Below are 20,550 nucleotides of genomic sequence, written 5' to 3' on the forward strand. Positions count from 1 at the left end.
TAATTTTATAAAAAGGAAAGAAAATAAACATTTGATCAGAGCGTCCACACATCTCTCCTTTCATATTGATGCTAACCTCCTCACTACTGACTGAGAAAGTAGCAGAAATAAACATCTTTAGCCCTCCAGCTGCTGCCAATGCAGGAATTCTGGATGTTGCAGTTCAACAAAGGATACTGTCTGCAGGCTTCCAATACTTGCAACAGGAAGTCAGCAAGCCTGTGAATAGTGAAAGTTATAGTTCAACTACAGATAAAGGGGCTTCTGTTTTAACATCTCTGCTGTAGCTGATGATGACAAGACTTCATCTTGAAAATGGCTGTAGAGCATTTGCAGGGTGCAAAGCCTGAGAAAGTATAAGAGCTAACAAAGACAGACAGAGGGAGAGGTCCACCAAGTGAATCCCACTTGACCCTCTGGGTCCTTTGTACCTGTAGGTCATTCATTTTATCCCTCCCCTGTAACTTACTGTGCTGGGTTGCAAATTATCATCTCAGGGTGACAGGGATAAGGGGCTCAGTTGTGATGTGGCCCTGAGCAGAGAGGTGTATTGGAGAATATAAGTAAATAAAGAGTGAAAGAGATATTTAGGTGGGGAGGCTTGGAGAAACAGGAGGAGTGAACAAGGAAAAAACAGGTGAGACAGACTGAAAGGGAGAAGAAGCGTGGGGAGAAAAACCCAGGGAGATGGAGGAGTGAGGGAGAGATCCAGAGAGGAAGGAGGGACCGAGTGGAGGCAAAGAGAGAGAGAGAGAGAGCGAAGGAGGGGAGGGAGGAGAGAGAGCAGAGCTGAGAGATGGAGGAGACGATAGACTGAGCTCGTATAGAAAAAGAAGAAGGGATAATCACACAGTGCTTGGCACCCCGGGCCTCTTCCTGCCCGCCAGCGGATACACGGGAGCTGAAGCAATACAGCAGAGGGGATGGCACTTTGCCACTAAGCACCGGGCATTGACACGCGTACTGGCATAGGCTCCCAGCATCGCAACCGGGCACTGGGAATAAGGCTCATGCAATATTCACACAACACATCTAATCCATACATTTCGGGATCACAGAGGCATCTCCAAATCCTATGCCCATACATGTGCATTCCCATAGCCACGCACATTCACCACCACAGGATGAGCCAGTAGATACCGTACGGGAGACAGCGCTAATCCAAAGCCACAGGAGCTACCTGCACACATGCAGTCACCTTCTATGCACAAGCCCCACATACAAACAGCTAGCGACACGCCGAGCGCACACACCCGATGCTGCCGGATTCCCCAGGAATAAACTTACACTGAGACGCGAAGGAACCTTGTACCGGGAGAGGAGAGGGAGCCACTCCAGATCATGGGACATCCCAGGCGGCAGAATACAGCCTCCCACCTCATAAAGTCCTGCTAACAGCGCGACCAGGTGAGACGTCCTGCCAGCCTGTGTCTGGGGAAACATTTGTGCTGTGCCAGCCCCGGGAGATGGTGCATGCCGAATGGCTAGGGTCAGGGCACGCTGCAGTGTATCTGAAGGAGCCACCGCCGGTAGCCTGAGCAACAGGGCTCTTGTTCCTTTGATCCCTATGGGAAACATTTTGGGCTGCTATTCCTGTCACCCTGCCCAATATAATAGCACACTGCGTGCCACTGGGGCTTCATGTTGGATACTGAGAGATGTATCTGGTCGTTGTTTGGCGTGTGTACTACTGAATACAGTAGTGTGGGTGCTTATTATATTAATGTATATTGGTAAGGGCGATAAAGGCAATGTCTGGAGCAGTGTGACATGTTATCATGGGCTCAGTTGTTTCTCTGTCTCCTCGGTCACTAAGGGCTTGTTCTGCCTTCTCATGCTCCCTGCTAATGGTGAACTTCATGTTGTGCTGCCTCACATTTCCAGCATGCCTTTCTCCTCACTGTCCCTCTTACTAAATCTCTTCTCAATTTGAGGCGAATGCAGATTTTCCATCTCCTCTTTTTTTTTTTATCTCTCAGCTGGAAAATCTAACAGATAACACTTGGCTTTCTGTGCACATCCCTGATGCAAGGAACTCTATCCAGTCTGTAATTCATTTTTCTAACTGTTTGGTCCTGTGTGTCTGATGCAGGCGCTGAACATGTCTATCTGTTCCTAGGACTGCAGAGATTGATATCTACATTTTATTTCTCTAGATAAATTACAGTCTCCCCTTGTCTGCATGTTTTGTCTCTAATCCTACTGTCTCTTCTTCAGCTACTTGTCTACTTCTAGGAACATTTCACTAGATGCAGACAAGAATGGGGCGATGCTGTTTTTGTTTTCATTTGATCTCTGCCCTCCTTACGAGAACGATCAGTTCTGTGGCATGAAAATTCTGGGAATGGACCTGGGTGCCATTTGCCTCACTCCAGTCTGACTCCTGTAGCTTAGCATGAACCAGTGGTTGAGACCTTTCCCTATCTGAGCTTCTTGTAAGATGCTGTAGCCCCCCCCCCCCCCCAGCACACAGCTAATTAAAGGATTCTTTTATTTCTCCTATGTCTTTCAACCATCATAAGTAAAATTTTGTGGCAGAGAAAGCCAGCTATTTTGGATGTTGTTTTGCTAAAGAAACTTTCAGAAAATTGGTGCAGACAAAAGATAGTCGTTTTGGTTACAGTGCGGAATGAACCATTAGGATAAGGTCACAGAAGGGTAATTAGCTGGTGATGCATGAATTTTCTTTTTTGGCATGGGGAAACTCAACCATGTAATGTTAGTGCAGGGTTTTTCTAAAATGGCCCAAGACTGCAGAAAATAAAAGCAATAGCAAACGGCATCAATAGAGAGTGTTTTTAGGCAGATTAACTGTGTGCTAACTCCACTAAAATCAGTTGTGATCAGTCATACGTATGCAATTTTTAGTCTGATCTGCCATGTTTTGTCTGTGCTTCTTTGGGTACAACCCTTATATAGTATCTAAGCAAAGTTTTTCTTTGCATCTGCTCACTAAGGTGGAAGCCATACCTACCTTTGGTATACTAAGAACTAGTTAAACTTGCATGAGCTTAGTTTTCAATTTGGGTGACATATTACTTCCCTTGATGGTGCATGTATGTTTCTAGATTGCAGGTATTGCAGGATTGCCATGGTATCCTCCTAGGCTGTAGGTGGGTTATGCCCATGTCACCATTGGTGAAAAACATCAGAAGTAACATCACCATTTATGTTTCCCTTGGAGTACAGTTTGTTTACAGGAAGTCATACCTCTAATTAGATTGATTATGCAGCTATCATTAAGTGAACACAACATCAAAGAGAAAAGGGATATCAACCATTTCCCTGATTAAAAAAACACTTTACAACTAATGATATGACAAAGGGGGCAAGTGGTTTAGTTGTCACTAGAGAAAAACATGTGCAACAAGAATGATGTTCAACAAGAAAAACAAGTACATTTCTGTAAAATTATTCTATTAGTATGAGGATACTATTCCACTGAAAGAATATTTTTAAAAGGAATCAAACAAACAATAAACATCACCCAGTGTTCTTTTAAATGTATACCTTGCATTGTAAAGGTAGATATACAATTTTTAAAATATGGTTAATCATCTATTATTTGTTAATTTTCTGTTAATCATATTTTTCCCATAAGTAAAGTATAGGTAGGGGGCCTATAATTCAGAATGCTTGGGACCAGGGGTTTTCTGCATATGGGAGATTTTCATAATTTGGATCTTCATACCTTAAGTCCTTAGTTAGGATCAAGTTCAAGGTACTATTTTATTATTTTTTAAAATGTGAATTATTTGATTAAAATGTAGTCTATGGAAGATGGCCTTCCCGTAATTCAGAGCTTTCTGGATAACAGGTTTCTGATCCCATACCTTTATACATATTTTGTACCATTGGGTTCCCCCCCCCAAAAAAGCTTTAATGGGCCAGTCAGCCGTGAAAGTATTTTTCTCAAATGTTACTATTAAGTGGAACACATATGCTAGAAGTAAAGTTAAACTGAGTGAATTAGGTATTGAAACTTTTCAAGATTTCAGGATTTTTAAATTTTTTTTTTTTTTTAAAGGGGTGGTTCACCTTTAAGTTACCTTATAGTATGTTATAGAATGGCCAATTCTATGCTACATTTAAAGGAGAAGAAAAGTCATTTTGGCATTTTACTGTAAGATACTGTAATAGATTTGCCACATTAGTGCCGCCTAGAACACTATATTTATTCTGCAGGAAGCTTTATCATACTTGAGTAAAGAGCCCTAGAAGCTTTCTATGTTTGCTTAAGAGAGCTGCTGCCATTTTAGCTTGGTCTTCATAGCTTCCTGCTGTATAGCTCTAGCCCAGGGATCCTTACCCCTGGCTACTGCCTGTCTGCCTCATCACGGTGACATGATGCGAGGACACAGCAGGGAGCGGGAGGATGCAGCAGGGAGCGGTGCAGCAGGTAGCAGGAGGACACAGCGGGGAGCGGGAGGACACAGCGGGGATCAGGGGAGCAGGGAGAGGGAAGACACAGTGGGGAGTGGGAGGACAAAGCAGGAAATGGTGGAGCAGGGAGTGGGAGTACACAGCGGTGAGCAGGGAGAGGGAGGACACAGCGGGGAGCGGTGGAGCGGGAGGACGTAGCAGGGAGTGTGAGGACACACTAGTGGGCCGTAGTTTGAAGATGCAGGATGGAGCTGGAGTGGCCATATTTTGAGGGTGCAATGGGGAGCGCTGGGGGGGGGGGAGCGTAGTTTGAGGACTATAGCCCGGCCCCCCAACAGTCTGAGGGACCATGAACTGGCCCCCTGTTTAAAAAGTTTGAGGACCCCTGCTCTAGCCGTTATAGCTCAGATTACACATCCCTAAGGGAGGGGGGAGGGAGTTCTTAGCATTCTTGTGGGGGGGCCAGGAGAGAGGAGAGAGCTGTGCAGACTCTAGCCCTGGGAATGAAGAATCTTTCTGAGAAGTCAGATACCCGTAGAACATGTTTACAAAAAATCCTGTGTTTCTTTTTGAGAGGATTCAGTGCAGCTTTTCTGTGAGTGCTTATGGCTGTATTTACATAGACCTTTCTTATAAAGCTTACTTAGTTTTTACCTTTCCTTCTCCTTTATATTGGTATTCAAAATTGTTATTCATTATTGATTTCATATAGTTTTTGAATCATGTACCTTCTTCTTTCCACTCTTTCCACATTTCAAGCGGGGGGTCACTGACCCCTGCAGCCAAAAGTTATTGCTCTGTGAGGCTACAATTGTATTATTATTGTTACTTTTTACTTTAATTGTTCTATTTTGATCCTCTACTATATAAATTTCAGTCTCTTACTCAAACCACTCCCTGGTTGCTAAGGTCATTTGGGCCCTAGCTACTAGATAACTGCTGAAATTCCAAATTCAAGAGTTGCTGAAAAAAAAGCGATATAATTAAAAAAAAATATACAAATAAACAATGAAGAGCAATTTCAAATTGTCTCAGAATAGTACACTGTACATCATACTAAAAGTTAACTTAAAGGTAAAACGTACCTTTAATGGAACCAAATAACAGGAGAACTAAAGCCTTTTTAAAATCTTAGGCCATCCAGAGGCCTGCCTTTCCCTTATGAAACCCCACCACTTCAGACCCCCAATAATGATCTGTTCACCATACCTATTCCTAAAAATCAGAGTTGCACAATGGGCTTGGTAGGTGGCATCTCGTACTGCTTGGTGTTTAAAGTACATTGGTTCATGACCTAAAGCATTCTCAGATGAAGTCTGGTGTGGCTTGGGTTGCATATTCTCTAGGTGGGAAATCATCATCAAGCGGCTTAAGACCACATCTGCAAACCCCATTGTGCTATTCTTTCTTTTAGGAACAGAAATGGTAATCTTGGCACTGTCAGGGGTCTGCTATGCTGTATATGCTGTGTGTAGTATGAATATGCTACTGTTCCACTTGCTGCATGCAGAGACTTTGGAATCAAGGCTTTTGGAAAAGGTATTTCTGAGTGAATTAGGATAGAAAAGTGTCTACTTTTGTTCTAGCTAGTATTCATTCATACCTCATGGTTGTTCTTAAAAAGGCAGGGCAGCCCCTAAAAGTAGCAGAATTCAATTGTAAGTAGTTTTGGATTCATGAGATACCTGCTAGTCCAAATCCCCTCCAGTGAAAGTTTCTCTGATATTAAAATTAATTCCAACTGTGTTGGAAACATTTAGTTCCCATTTACTTTAAGCAAGATATCTCCAATCCTTGTTGGAGACAAGTACTGCTGTCTAGGTTAACCTGACATCTTACATATCATGAGTGTACTATGACAGAAGTTATAACTACCACTAGCTAAAACTCTGTTTACAGGGTCCCTGCTCCCCAGTTCTTCTGCAGGTTGGTTCTGAAAGAGGTGGTAGCTCCTTGTTTCCCTCAGTGCCCTGCGTAAATTAGCATAGCACACTTGCACTGAAAAAATAGGCTGCATATGTCACCTTCACACGGAACACCAGAAATGATGCCAACGAACACCAGAAATAAAGCCAGATAGACTTCAAATATATTTGGCCAATTTGTGTCAAAACGTGCATGCAGTTGTGTCCATTTTGAACACAACAGTGACATGTGCAGCACAGTTGTGCCAAGAGGATCACCCTTTGAGAAGAGAATCACCATCCACAGTGATGCTGTAACTGAAAAATTATTCGCAATGCGAAAATGTATGCCTGTGTGCGAACAAATTTGCCTTTGAGCGAATGTAATTGTTTGCGACAGTTCACAGTGTATGCAATAAAACTTCTTAATGGAAAAGTTGTTAAGTTTGCTTCAAAAGATTACACCACCTTCAAGCATGCTTTAAAAAGTTTGCACCGCGCAATTAAAATTTGCAATGCAATAACAGTCTAATGAACAATATTACATTGCGAAATGCAAATTTTTATTGTTATTCATGCACATTTTTTTTCCATTTATGACTTTTATCACATTCTCCCATTTATGTGTTATTCTTAAATGTTTGTATCCTTTCAGCCTCTTATTATTATTATTATTATTATTAATAATCTCTTTTATACTCCCAACCACCATCAATCTTCAGGGTGTGATCGCTCTGCTCCTTATCATCAATATTTTAGTAAATTTGTCCCCAAACATATTAAGCAGCTTCTCATATTTCAATATAAGAATCCAGAACACAAGAACGTTTTCTGTATTTATTCAATGCAGTGAAGGTTAAAATCACCGTGGCTATAACTGGAACTTCAAAATCTTTCCGCAGGTAATTTCTTTGTATTGTGTCCTAAAGGGCTATTGGATGTTTTCGTCTTTTGCACTGACCAGCTGGATAGAAAATCAGATATGGCTGTGACCTAAATCCACTTTGACCAAGTTCATTCCAATTCTCATCCAACACAATACTATAATGAATGGACTCTGCGCCTTATATTTTTTTGGAACGGTTGGGGCTTAAGCTGAGAGCTCTAGATGGGTGAAATTGCTTTAATTTTACAGGAAGAGCAGATGTGAGCCAGAAAATGGAGTATTGTTGATGCTGCAGTTCTGTCCCTGTAATGAGGTGACATTAATTGAACGGTGATGTGTTCAGTGTTAATTTGGCGCAAAATTGCTGACATTTCAAGCAGAAATTACATTTTCTACCCGAAATGCATTCTTTGAATTGAGAAGAATCAACTACAATACTACCAGAGGGCGTTAAGGCAATTTGTCTTTATACAGAATAACTTTGTGCATCTATCTCTAGTACAGTCCATCAGCTCATTGGAACACTACCTCTCATCATCCTTAGTTTTCTAGCAGCCAGAGAGTGGGAATGTGAAATCTCTATTAGAGAGATTAGCTGTTTTAATGCCCTTGCACTATTATTTTTATCAAAGTTCTTATTTCACAATTCATTAAAACAGTAGAAAATTACAAATCCTGTTTTATGCAAGCATAGTAATTAATATTTAAAAATCAATGTAAAAAAGAAATTACATAATGAAAAAATGAAATATGAAATAATAAAAGGATATGCAATTTTTAAATTTTTCAGGTGCAAAACCTTTATCTCCAAGCATTAAAGCAATAGCACACAGGCTAAAGACAAGTGATACATTCAGTGCCGGATTTCTCTTGCCGGCGCCCCTAGGCCGCCCCCATTGCGCCCCCCCCTGTGCGCATGCACGAACGCACAGCAACCCCGTGCCCCCCCTGGCTGCGAGTGCAGTGTGCATGCGCAAACATTTAAAGTCCCTTAGGGAGCAGTGAGGAGAGGTCCCCATTGCTCCGTATGGGAGCCAAATTTAAAAATTATTTTGCGGCGGGGTGGCCTTGCCACAAATCCGGGCCTGGATACATTTCAGGCTAAATTTTTAGAAATTTAACTTTTAGTGCACACTTTTCTCAAGTAAAACACATTACTTCTTTCTGGCCATTAGATGTACCCTTCATTGGACAAAATACCACTTATAGGGGCAATGTACCTCCTCTTTTCAGAGGATAAATAGGACGGTTGCTGAATGTACATTTTGTCTTGTTTTTTTGAGCTAAACATGGCACTTACCCATTATCAATATATATAGGACACATAGGACAAATAATTATTTGTTCATATATTAAATTATATTCAAGCTGGCCAGCTACATCAAAGCCACCCCTTGTCTGGCCAAAGCTAGACTAACTTTAATTTGATTCATTAAAAATTCTACTGCTTCACTGTCATTTTTCACAAGTTTTACCTGCAACTTACTTGCTTGGTTAAAAAACCCAAATGATTGCACTTTTATTGGCCACCTCAGGGATCACCTGACTGTAGGTGGGAGAGATGGGAAATTTAAGCAGCTTTATGTTTGGTACTTGCAAATTAGATAATTAAATTACCCATGCACAGATTATCCCCCTGCATAAGGGACTTCTGCTTCTCTGTGCACTGATAATCTTGTTATCCGCCTCTCAAGGACCAAACATGGGGTAGCTTAATGCTTCTTTCATACATCTCTTGATTTTGTTGCCAAATTTCAGACAAATTGCAAAATTTCAACAATTATCTTATAACATTCTGTTACATTGGCATATACATTACAAGAGATGGAATCTAGAGGCAGGCTACTGTAACCTAAGAGATCTGCTATAGTGGTACCTTCAGAACTGCTTTACTATAACCAAAAGGCATGGCAGGAAGATAACCATCAGAACCATTACAAAAACATTACAGCAAAAACAGAGCAGACAAGAGAAAAAGAAGAGCAAACACACTATACTTCCGATCCTGTCAATTTGACAATATCCTGTAATCACTCTGTCTCTCAAAGCACAGTCCCATGGGAAGGTGACGTATCAGAATCAGTCTGAAGTTGAAACAAATCCAAAAAGCCCTAAAATCAGCAATGTAGCGCCAATGAAAAAACTTGTGTGAGTATTTTGGCAGTAAAAAGTATATCTTTAATTTAAAAGGGTTATAAAAACATTTAGGTTCTCTCCTAAAACCTGGTTTGCTTTGTACCTATTGCCACTTTATTATATGCTTTCATCAAGAGCTATCCATATGATACATGTTAGGCATTATAAGACAGGCCAGTTTACCTTTACTGCTTATTTTTAAAATGGAGATACACTGCTGTATTGCAAAATCTTCACTTCATTTGTTCAGCTACTGCTGTGTTGAATTTAGTGTGCCACATATCTGTGTTAAGAGAAAATAAATGCTGGGCAGAGCTTCAACAGAGCTTAAGCAAGCACTAAAAGGACTCCTAAAAATGTATTTTTCATTGTGTTTATATAATATCTTAAATAATAAATTCAATAGAATAAATTATATAATGTATAAATATTAGATGGATTACAATAATTAACATTATCAGCATTTTGTGGGGCTTTCCTGCTTTTCTCACATATCTTGGTTAGTAACAGTCGAGACCAAGCAGAGCAGCAACAAGAACCACAAAGTCTAGCATAGGTATTCATTTATCCCAGAAAACTTTAGGGCTGGGTGTCTGAAGATCTGAATCTGCCTGGACTCCACTTTTTATAGGGACTGTTGCTTTTTGGTTCTAATTCACTGGAAACGTTTGGATGAAACAAATACAACTTGAGCTGAAAGATATGAGAGGTATACAAAAGAATAAAATAACACACAATATAACTACACCAAAGCATTACACATTTGAAACTGGAATTGCTTTTCTTCCCAATTTGTATTTTTTTTTTTAGGAGAAATCTAATTTTTTAAATTGTGTTACCTGTAGAAAGCAGCTTAATACACTTATAATTACTACAAGTTGTTAGTGTCCTTACAAAATGTAGTTGTAACACTTGTTTGGCTAGGATATGGCAAACCCAGGCTAGTAATGTGCTGTAGAGCATGTGTTACATGCGAATCCTTTTCCCAGTGTGGGCCTCCGCTAAGTGGGAGATGAATAGGTGGAGGGTGTTGTTGAACTACAACTTGAATAGAGCGGTGTGGTACAGTTGTAATAATGGACGCCAGAAAGGTTCTTGCTGATGAACTAATAACTGGTTTATTGTCCCAGACACTTATGGAATAGTGCAAACAGGGTATTATACTCACAGACACAGCAGATTGATAGGATACAATGATAGAATGCCTTTTAGCAGAAGGGAAGTTGTGCACCAGTCTCTCCCACCTCTTGGTAGAGTCCGGGCCAGGATACACGTCTATACAACCAGTGCCCTGAGGAGGTAGTCCGGGTGGTAGATACTCTGTACAGTTGATAACCTCTAGTGGATGAATCCTACAGGTGAGTGGATCAGGGGTTATACTTGCCTGTCCTACTTCTACTCTGTGGCCCTGCACTCCTTTGGTGGGGCTAATGGCTGCCCTTGCTAAATAAGCTAACTGTGCTCACCTCTCCTAGAGGGTGCTATGACAAAACTTACTGTGCTGACTAATGCTCGTTCACGGGGCCCTGTCCCCGACTTTAGATTGTAGATGACTCTTATTACTGGGGCCTTGTGCCTCCAGGCTCAGTGGTCTGATACCTGAGACAGAGGCAGCCAAAGAGGGAGACACTCCTCCTTGCAAGACACTATATAGTCTGCAAGGGGAGTGGTCAACCAGGGCTAAACCTATGGAGAATAGATTTTCAACTGTAACCTGAGTATAGGGGGCTCTGCCCAATAACAGTACAGATAATGAAAGATAGGGATATGAAACCATAGGACACTTAACCCTATGGGTCCCTACATAGTCTTTATACATCTTACAAATTATTTTCAGTGCATAATTATTAATGCTGATAAAGAACCATGTGGCTTAAAATGTTGCATTTGTTATGATGTCCTAAAAAAGATTACTGTTCTCGATATACTGTAGCACCAATACATTTAACACAGCATCCAACAGACACTGTTTATCATTTACATCCATCCCTGCCCCAGTAAAGTCATTTTAAAGGATAAACCAAGTTAAAGTTATTAGCATCTAGATAAAAAGGGCATAAATATTAATGTGAATTGAATGCATCTGTTTTCCCCATGTCTTTCCAGTATAGTATTTGTTACTTCCCCGCTTAATGCATAGTTTTTGCTGTTGAAAAGTTACTTATCCTTTGTATGGTAGTCAGAATGCAGACATCGGCAGTGCTACCATCATGGCTGTGTCACTTGCAGTAATGACTGCGAAAAACATTGATGATCTCTGCATTCTTTGCATAAATTATTTAACAACAATATCTAGGCAGCTATCCACTAGGATGCACCCTATGTGTAGTAACATTATCAAAAAATGTCAAACAGACACAGTGTTGTTTGGGGCACTCGCTAGAAGGAAAGCAAACTTCCTTTACTGTTAACTTACATGGGATGATGCATTGTTGCGTGTAATGTTGCAGTCACATTGACATGCAAAAAGTAAATTTACAAACATAAATATAAATATGGATGATTGTTTCTAATTATTCTTTCAGAAGGGTAATTTGTTTCCCCAGTTTTGCTCACATGTATTACTATTCTGTCCCTCATAGAGGAGGCCAAAAGTGGTTGCCACAGCATTTTATGTACATTACAATAAAAAGGTAATTTACTTAGACCCTTGACAGAAGCAGAACAGCACTGAGAGGTGCATTCAAATATATCTTCCATCTGGAGACTGCCACACTCTGCACATTGCGCTGGCTATAAAATCCAGTGTGAGATGCAGAAAGTCAGCCCTGTCTTTTCTGTCTACCAGAGGACAGGCGGTAAGGACAGGCCCCAGTTGGAGCCAGGGTTGGAGGGATGATGCCTGTGTAAGAGCTGTCAAACTGGGGGAACGAGGAGTTGGGAAGAATTGCGGCGCATGTGCGCTGCTGTAATCTTTTTTTGCTGCATGTGGTAATTAACCCCTTGTATCTATTTATTGTTTAAGATACTTTAGGTACATTGTTAGGTACTTGACCTTTCCTTTTTAAGGGACTGCAGAGCTAATCATTTTTGAGATACCAAAAGACTTTTGGGCCAGCTGTCCTGGCCCAGAGCTTCAGGGTGCACAAATGTGTGCCCTTCTGTGCACTGTAAAGTTTTTAGTTTGTAGCACTCGTGCTTATGTTAGCAGCTGGGCCAAGTACCTATACTTTATTCTCAGCAAATTTTTACATATTCCACCTTTGCACCTTCTGATTTAACCTTTAACCTGTTGGAAAGCAGCAGTGGGACTTAATCCCACTATCTAATTTTGCTGGGCTCCCAGAGAATTATGAGAGCAATAATGGTCCAAAACATACCAGGAATATATAAAACTGCTTATTGATGTTGCATTGGTACTGTAGAATGTCCATGCTAAATGATTCTTAAATCTTAGAGATAGGAATAAATCCCCTGTCTTGATACAGTCTGTGGAGTTATGCAACTTAAAGCCTTCTCTTGTAAGAGCTCTTCTCATTGGCCAAAATATTAATAAACATTATAAAATACCCTTTAACACTAGAAAAATCTATTTTAGTCATACCTCCCCTAAAATGCTTCTCAGGTTTACCAAGTGGCATATATATATTTGTATGCTATCTTCATGTCGTGCCACAAATGTGCTGTATCTTGGAACTAATGTAGACTGTTATTCGTTCCAGATTAAAGAAAACTCTGTATAATAATAGTTGGTAAACTATGTAAAATAGTAGTTGAAGTTGTTATTATTTACACATTTTAGGTGTAACCAGATTGTTCAGCCTTTATTGAAGCACAGGGCATCTTGAAAGGTTAACATTGATGACACAAATTATAATAGCCCAATAGTACAATGACAGATAATGGATGTTCTGGTACTGCTTAAGCACAAGCTGTTTCATTTCTACATAAATATATTTGGAGAAAAGAAAATGCAGTGAAAAATACAAACTGGATTGTATAATGGTAAAATACAGACAAAAGGCGTCAGGAGTTGCTAAACCAATTTACTCATTCGTATTACAAATAATCTCTTCATACATTTTTCTAGAAACACCTTATTTTAACACATTCTAAATGTTCAATAGGGTTTGGTAATTTGCAGTTAATAAAACCCATTTCTGCATGCCCTGCTGTGTTAGAACCTGGCTGTTCAGCATTCACCTGGATGAATGGCCTTTATATGAGAAGGTGGGAGAGCCTATCATTATGCAAGTACATTTCTGGTTTAGAAAGAAAAAGATTGCACCACAAGACAGCCTTGCTTGTTGCAAGAGAGAGAGGAGGACACAGTCTGACAGCTTATCACTCTTCTCTGCTCTAGATCCTGCTGTTTTCCAGATTTTTCAGGTGCAGACACCGTGACTTATTTTTAAATAATACATTTTAAAACAACCCCACTCTCTGTCCTCATTGTGTCAGTTAAACATCTCCACTTTTTCTAGCAGAAAAGCTACAGGTCATGCATATAAAATACATTGGGGTTTGTTGATCAAGCATACAGAATGGTTGTTTTGGCTTAAAGTGGATAGAAGCAGGCTCATTTGTAAAGGATGTCTCTTTTACTGCCAGTTTGTTCAACAATAAAAAATGAAAGTGCCTGTACAAGAAGCATTACATTAAAAAAATACAAGGATTCTTCTGTAGGAATATATATTATGAATATAGTAATATATATTATGAATATATATATATATATATATATATATATACACACATATGTATTATAATTATCATTGTGCCTTACTTATTTGTCCAGAACAATAATAAGTATGGACTAAAAAAGAAGGAATAAAGGAAAAGTAAATGTAAAGAAAGGCAGTTATACAGTTTAACATCATGTTGCCACTATGACATATGTGGTAGGTTTCTCAAGTTAGTCATATTTTGCTGAAAATGCTTTCTGTTATTGTTAATGCTTTAGTTATATAGCATTGATACATTAAACAGAAGATTACATAGATTGTTCATCTTTCACCTCATCTGGGCCAGTGAAGTATAACTATTGAGGAAGCAGATCCCGCAGTTGCAGGGGGCCCCGGACTGCGGGATCTGCTTCCAATATATTATAGAAATCCACCCTCCCCAGCCATTTTGCTACCTGAGAGTGGGCAGAGACACAAGAGGGCAAGAGTGCAGGAGCAGGACAGTTGGGGAAGTGGGTTGCTTTTTGTGGTGGGGCCCAGCATCACATAGTTACACTGCTGGTCAGTTCCCACAGCACACATCTGTTTCTTTGTCAGATTCATCACGACTAATAAAACATAGATGCATACTCCAAAAGAAAGTGTATTGTGCATCGCTTATAATACATAGCCCAATGTTTCAGTCCTCATAGTCACAGAGAAAATCTTCTAGGGTTAATGAACCTGCATGGAGAGTGTGTTTAACTAAGGGGCATATTTATTATGCTGGGTAAAAAATGGCGAGAAAATTTGCCACACATTGCCAGGCTTCGCCGTGTAAAAATGGTGTTAAAGCAGTGTAATTTTTTTACGCGTTTTATTCTTCCACTGGAACTTACGTAAATAACGGTGTAATATCCGGCGTTCAGACGGCGATCTTTTCCATTTATTTTACACAGCTTTTTACGCCATTTATTCGACTAATTAGTTTTACACAGCATAATAAATACACCCCTAAGTGTATTCCTTTTAAGTTGGGAGCTGACCAAATATTGTAGTAGATTTCATCCAAAGTAGTACAGGCATATTTATTTGTTTTAAATTGAAGGAAGTGTATACAAATTGTAAAAGCTAAAAACTTATGGTAGACATGACCATGGACAGATTTAAGCTGCAGATTTGGACTCTTTAGACTGATTTGGCAACTTATCTGTCCTTGTATGGGGCCCCTCGACAGACCTACTCAAGCAATAGCCGGCAGGTTTGCTTTTCCCATCAGATCAAAGACCTAGGGCCAAACAATCAGATTAGCTCAATATCATTTAACCCTTTTAGTGCCACAGGACGTACCTAAGTGCCACAGGACGACGTAGATTCTACGTCCTGCTGCACTTCCGGATTTAGGAGCGGAGGAGCGGCTTTTCAAGCCGCTCCTTCGCTCCCCACTTGTTCCCCAGCCCCTAGGCAACAAGCACAGGGGGGGAACGAGTGGCCCCTGGGTCACGATCACCCAGGGGCCCCATAAGAAAAGCCAGGCACGTTCAGTCTGTGCCTGGCTTTCACAGTCTCCTTCTCCCTTTCTCTGCTCCCCCCTCTGCTTCCTGCAACGCCCACTCACTATGCCGGACTGCTGCTGTGCCTGTGTGTCTCCCTGCAGATCCACCTTCTTCTGCACAAGTAAGTGGCAAATACACACACAAACACACATAATACACTAATACACACTTATACTCACACTTACACACAAACACATACATTTGGGGGGGGTTGGGGGGTTTCACACATTCACAGCACTTACAGCACTCAAACTTACTTGCACACTCACACACATGCACACAAAACACATTTTACCATGTGTACACACACACTTACACACTTATGTAATTTTGTAATTTTTTATTTTTTTTTATCGCATCGTTTTTATTCTTGCCTGAAAAAAATGTTTTATTGCCATTGCGGATAGTGTATTCACTAACCGCACTGCGCAATACGTTTTGTGTATTATTTTGGTGTTTCTACTACATTTTCTGTGATTTTGGTGCATTTTTAGGTATTTTATTGCATTTTTAGCCATTTTATTGCATTTTCAGTTATGCATAGTTGTTGTTCGCTTGACTTTGTCTGTAAAACTTATTTGCCCAAGCCAACTGTTATTCTGACCGCAGATATTATTAGGCAAAAAAAAAAAGAATTTTAGTGATTTTTTTTTTTATCAATTTTATTGCATTTCCCATTGTTCTTTATTACTTGTCTTTGCACATGGATATTTTGTCTGCTGTATTTCAATTTGGCATCCTGTGTACCCCACATAGTTTGGTAAATTATGCATATTGGGCATCAAACTGTTCAGTAGTGGCGTTCATACTTAGAGTGTTTTATGTTGGTACGTTACTAAATGTGGGGTACATAATGGGGCAGCATGCAAGCTTTGTGATGATTTTCAGAAATGTCACATAAACCGTTCTGTTTAGCATAGCTTTGTAGTTTGGTAGTTTGCAGTAGAAAGTTGTATTTACCCATTTTTGTTTTGTCAGAATGTGTACTTTCGGAAAATATATGGTTTTCTAGGGTCTCGGTACTGTTAGGGGGTCTTATGCCACATAATACACATACCGGGTGCAAAAATTGCATGAGCCGGAGTGTCTTATGTGAAAATTCATATGCACTATTTTTATTTGGGTGCCCCTGTATGGCACGTAGTTTCGCCAATATATGCATATAGGGCATCAAACTGTTGAGTAGACCCCTGGCGTTCATATTTAGAAAGTTTTATGTTGATACATTACAAAATGTGGGGGTACATAATGAGGTAAAATGCAAGCTTTGTGACAATTTTCAGAAATGCCATAAAAACCGTTCTGTTTAGCATAGCTTTGTAGTTTGGTAGTTTGCAGTAGAAAGTTGTATTTGCCCATTTTTGTTTTGTCAGAATGTGTACTTTCAGAAAATGTATGGTTTTCTAGGGTCTCGGTACTGTTACGGGGTCTTATGCCACATAATACACATACCGGGTGCAAAAATTGCATGAGCCGGGGTGTCTTATGTGAAAATTCATATGCACTATTTTTATTTGGGTGCCCCTGTACAGCACGCAGTTTGGCCAATATATGTATATAGGGCATCAAACTGTTCAGTAGGCCCCTGGCGTTAATATTTAGAAAGTTTTATGTTGATACGTTACAAAATGTGGGGGTACATAATGAGGTAAAATGCAAGCTTTGTGACGATTTTCAGAAATGTCATAAAAACCGTTCTGTTTAGCATAGCTTTGTAGTTTGGTAGTTTGCAGTAGAAAGTTGTATTTACCCATTTTTGTTTTGTCAGAATGTGTACTTTCGGAAAATATATGGTTTTCTAGGGTGTCCATACTGTTAGGGGGTCTTATGGCACATAATACACATACCAGGTGCAAAATTTGCACGAGCCGGAGCGTCTTAAGTCAAAATTCATATGCACTATTTTTATTTGGGTGCCCTTGTAGTTTGGTAAATCTATGCATATAGGGCATCAAAATGTTCAGTAGACCCCTGGTGTTCACATTTAGAATGTTTTATGTTGATTCGTTACAAAATGTGGGGGTACATAATGTGGTAAAATGCAAGCTTTGTGATGATTTTCAGAAATGTAAAAAAAAACGTTCTGTTTAGCATAGCGTTGTAGTTTGGTAGTTTGCTGTAGAAAGATATATTTACCCATTTTTGTTTTGTCAGAATGTGTACTTTCGGAAAATGTATAGTTTTCTAGGGTCTCCTTACTGTTAGGGCGTCTTATGGCACATAATGCACATGCTGGTAGCTTATATTGCAGTGTATACACTTTGTATGCACTAATTTGCTTTTGGGGTCTCTAAATACCAGATACATCGGTGATCCTATGCACAATGGGTATCAAACTGTTCAGTGGACCCTTGGCGTTCATATTTAGAATGTGTTTTCTTGGTACCTAATGTTATGTGGGAGATAAGGTGCTTGAAAGTGGAAGATTTGATGTGATTTTCAGGTATTTCATCAAAACCAACAATTTTGGGAAAGCATTGCGACTCTGTAGTTTGGAGTAGAAAGACATGGGTACCAATTTTGAATTTGTACTTTCCAAAAATATATGGTTTTGGGGGGTCAATGTATTTCTTTGTGTTTTTACCCCACAGAAAATGCAGTAAATGTGTTGAATTTTCAGTAGCTAAAGAGATCTCTGGGGCAATTTGTATGTACTAACTTCCTTTTGGGGTTTCTAAATTACAGATACATCGGTGATCCTATGCACAATGGGCATCAAACTGTTCAGTGGACCCTTGGCTTTCATATTTAGGATGTATTTTCTTTGTACCTAATATTATGTGGGAGATATGATGCTTGAAATTGGAAGATTTGAATTTTTTATAGAAAATGCTAAATTCAGTAAAGCATTGCCGTTTGGTACTTAGGAGTTGGAAGACATAGTTACCCATTTCGGATTCGTCAGAATGTGTACTTTTCAAAAATGTATGGTTTCCTAGGGTAAACCTAATGTTCCAGGATTTTTGACTTTGGAATCTAAAGTATGCCGTATTCTGCTGTAATGCTTTGAAAATTTAGTAATTTACTGCTGGGAGTTTTTTATCTATAGAAGTCAGAAATCTCCATAAAACTATACATATCAGGTATTGGCACGTTCGGGAGACATGAGGCTTTCCAAATCAGTTGAATTTTTTTCCATAAAATAAAATATGTTTCTGGTATAAATCCCTATATCATGAAAAATAGCATTTTTTCTTTTTTGTTTGTATTTCAAGCTCTAAATTTTGTTCCAGAAGTGGAAATACACAAAAACTCAGGCATATTTGGAAAGCTCAGGTGAAAAAAACAATATATAGTTTGCCTACCTAAACTTAACCCTGCCCCCAGTAAAAGCCCCTAAATTGAAAGAGCACAGAATGTTTACAAAACGTCTGGCACTGAGGGGAACCGAAATGTCAAATTCTGATGGCACTTAAAGGGTTAACTTTGATGGGCATATTGGGGAAAGATCCGTGTGTTTGGTGACCTTGGCCAAATGAGTGGATCTTATATCATATGGCCACCTTTATTCTGGGTACCTGAGGAGCTGTAACTTTCAGGATTCCCTTACGCATGTTGCTCCTGCTCCTACACAAGAAATTGACTTGCTCCTACTAAGTAGCATGCTAATGTTGTTGGGAGTACTAATATATTATAGCTAATACTATAACCAAAATAAAGATGTCAGGGTTCTATACATTAATTGCAAAAATGCAAATTAACAAGAGTGTCTGTGCCACTGACACTAGGCTACAGCCTCTTTATCTAGAACCGAGGTAATATAATAGAATGCGCAAAAGACTGGACCACTGAATGCTATCTTTTAATTGGATGCTATAGGACCTATAGTATAGGTTAAAAAAAGGTAGGCAAACTTTGTTATTATATTACTCCAGTTAGTGGAGTTAGAGGATTAAAGAATAACAAAGAAGTGGTCATTTAGGACAGACCAGAGGAAAAATAAAAGGGGACCTTAGCGCTCATTCAGTCAGCACTTCTTCTTTTGGTATGGCTGCATTCAGACAGCAGTGTCATGGACTGCAAGGCCTGTTCTTACTGCCTGTCATTGAGCAATGGGCAGCGCTCTGAGTTTTGGATCCCAGGAAAGCATCATCTTCATCATCATTCAGGCATCTGTTTCTTAACAAAAACACAAATGACTGCTGGTACCTTAGCGAGAGCAAATATATGTATTTCTTGACATGTTGCCTTGAAAACTAATTACATTTTAAAATTAATATGTATAGTGAAGTTGCTTAGATTTACATGTACTTTAGTACTTTAGTTTTGTATATATCACTAGGGACTTCCTTTGCTATTTACAGGGCTGAAAGGGAAAATGGACTTGTATGGCAGACATAGTTGTAAGGGTTTTTTGAGGCTATCTTTTGAGGTGGAAACATACCAGCTAGTACTAGTACATAATGCAATTATGTGCAGTCAGAATGTTATCTACACATATGGTGAATACTTTACTGATTAGAGAAAAAATAGAATTTGCAACTGATTTTTTTCCCTGAGCTTTATAATAATTGAGGCAACCTACCAGTGAATTCTGTGTTGAGTTAAAATCATTGCAAATTGCGGCTCAGATGGAGAGTGTTCTCCTTGAAGATAAGCTATGCAGTTTCTACTTCTATAGGAAACAGTTCTCTTGGGAAAGAAAGCTGCAGAATTCACCATTCTTCTGTGGTGACATCTATCAGCCAGTTGCACATTGTCATTTGTTGTTGTACATAATAAGATGCATGTCTCTATGATGAGATGTGTATATGAAATATGGTTATTAAAATAGTTACGTGTCTCAGGTGTCTGCTTTTGTATGCATGAATAACAAGAAAGGATGCCCATGCTGTACCCAATGTAATACATTGTTTATACATGCATCTACTTGCCAGTGGGTAGTGGCTGGGGTTCACGTTTTTTGTTTTTTTTTAGCTAATGACAATCTCAAGCTTTATAAGCTTGTTACAAGCAATTGCTGGTTGCTTGATCATTAAAGCCTTATAGCCTGATCCAGCACTTGAACCTGTGGTTCTTTTCCTGCCTGATTCCTGCCCATGTTTCTGCCCGTGTTCCTGCCTGGTTCCCTGTTCTATACC

General features: G+C 39.6%; 1 protein-coding gene across 4 annotated transcripts in view; it reads left to right on the forward strand.

Annotated features, from left to right (window-relative positions):
- The first annotated feature begins 690 nt into the window (after positions 1-690).
- Positions 691-20,550, forward strand: part of adgrb2 (adhesion G protein-coupled receptor B2) — a 268,265-nt gene continuing 248,405 nt past the window's right edge. For all 4 annotated transcript variants that reach the window (XM_004919220.2, XM_002938488.3, XM_004919222.2 and 1 more), the window contains exon 1: positions 691-1,407. The gene's annotated coding sequence lies outside the window, so the exon portion shown is untranslated. The remainder of the gene's footprint in view (positions 1,408-20,550) is intronic.

Source organism: Xenopus tropicalis, chromosome 2 (assembly GCF_000004195.4).
Source record: "Xenopus tropicalis strain Nigerian chromosome 2, UCB_Xtro_10.0, whole genome shotgun sequence".
Classification (NCBI taxonomy): Eukaryota; Metazoa; Chordata; class Amphibia; order Anura; family Pipidae; genus Xenopus; species Xenopus tropicalis.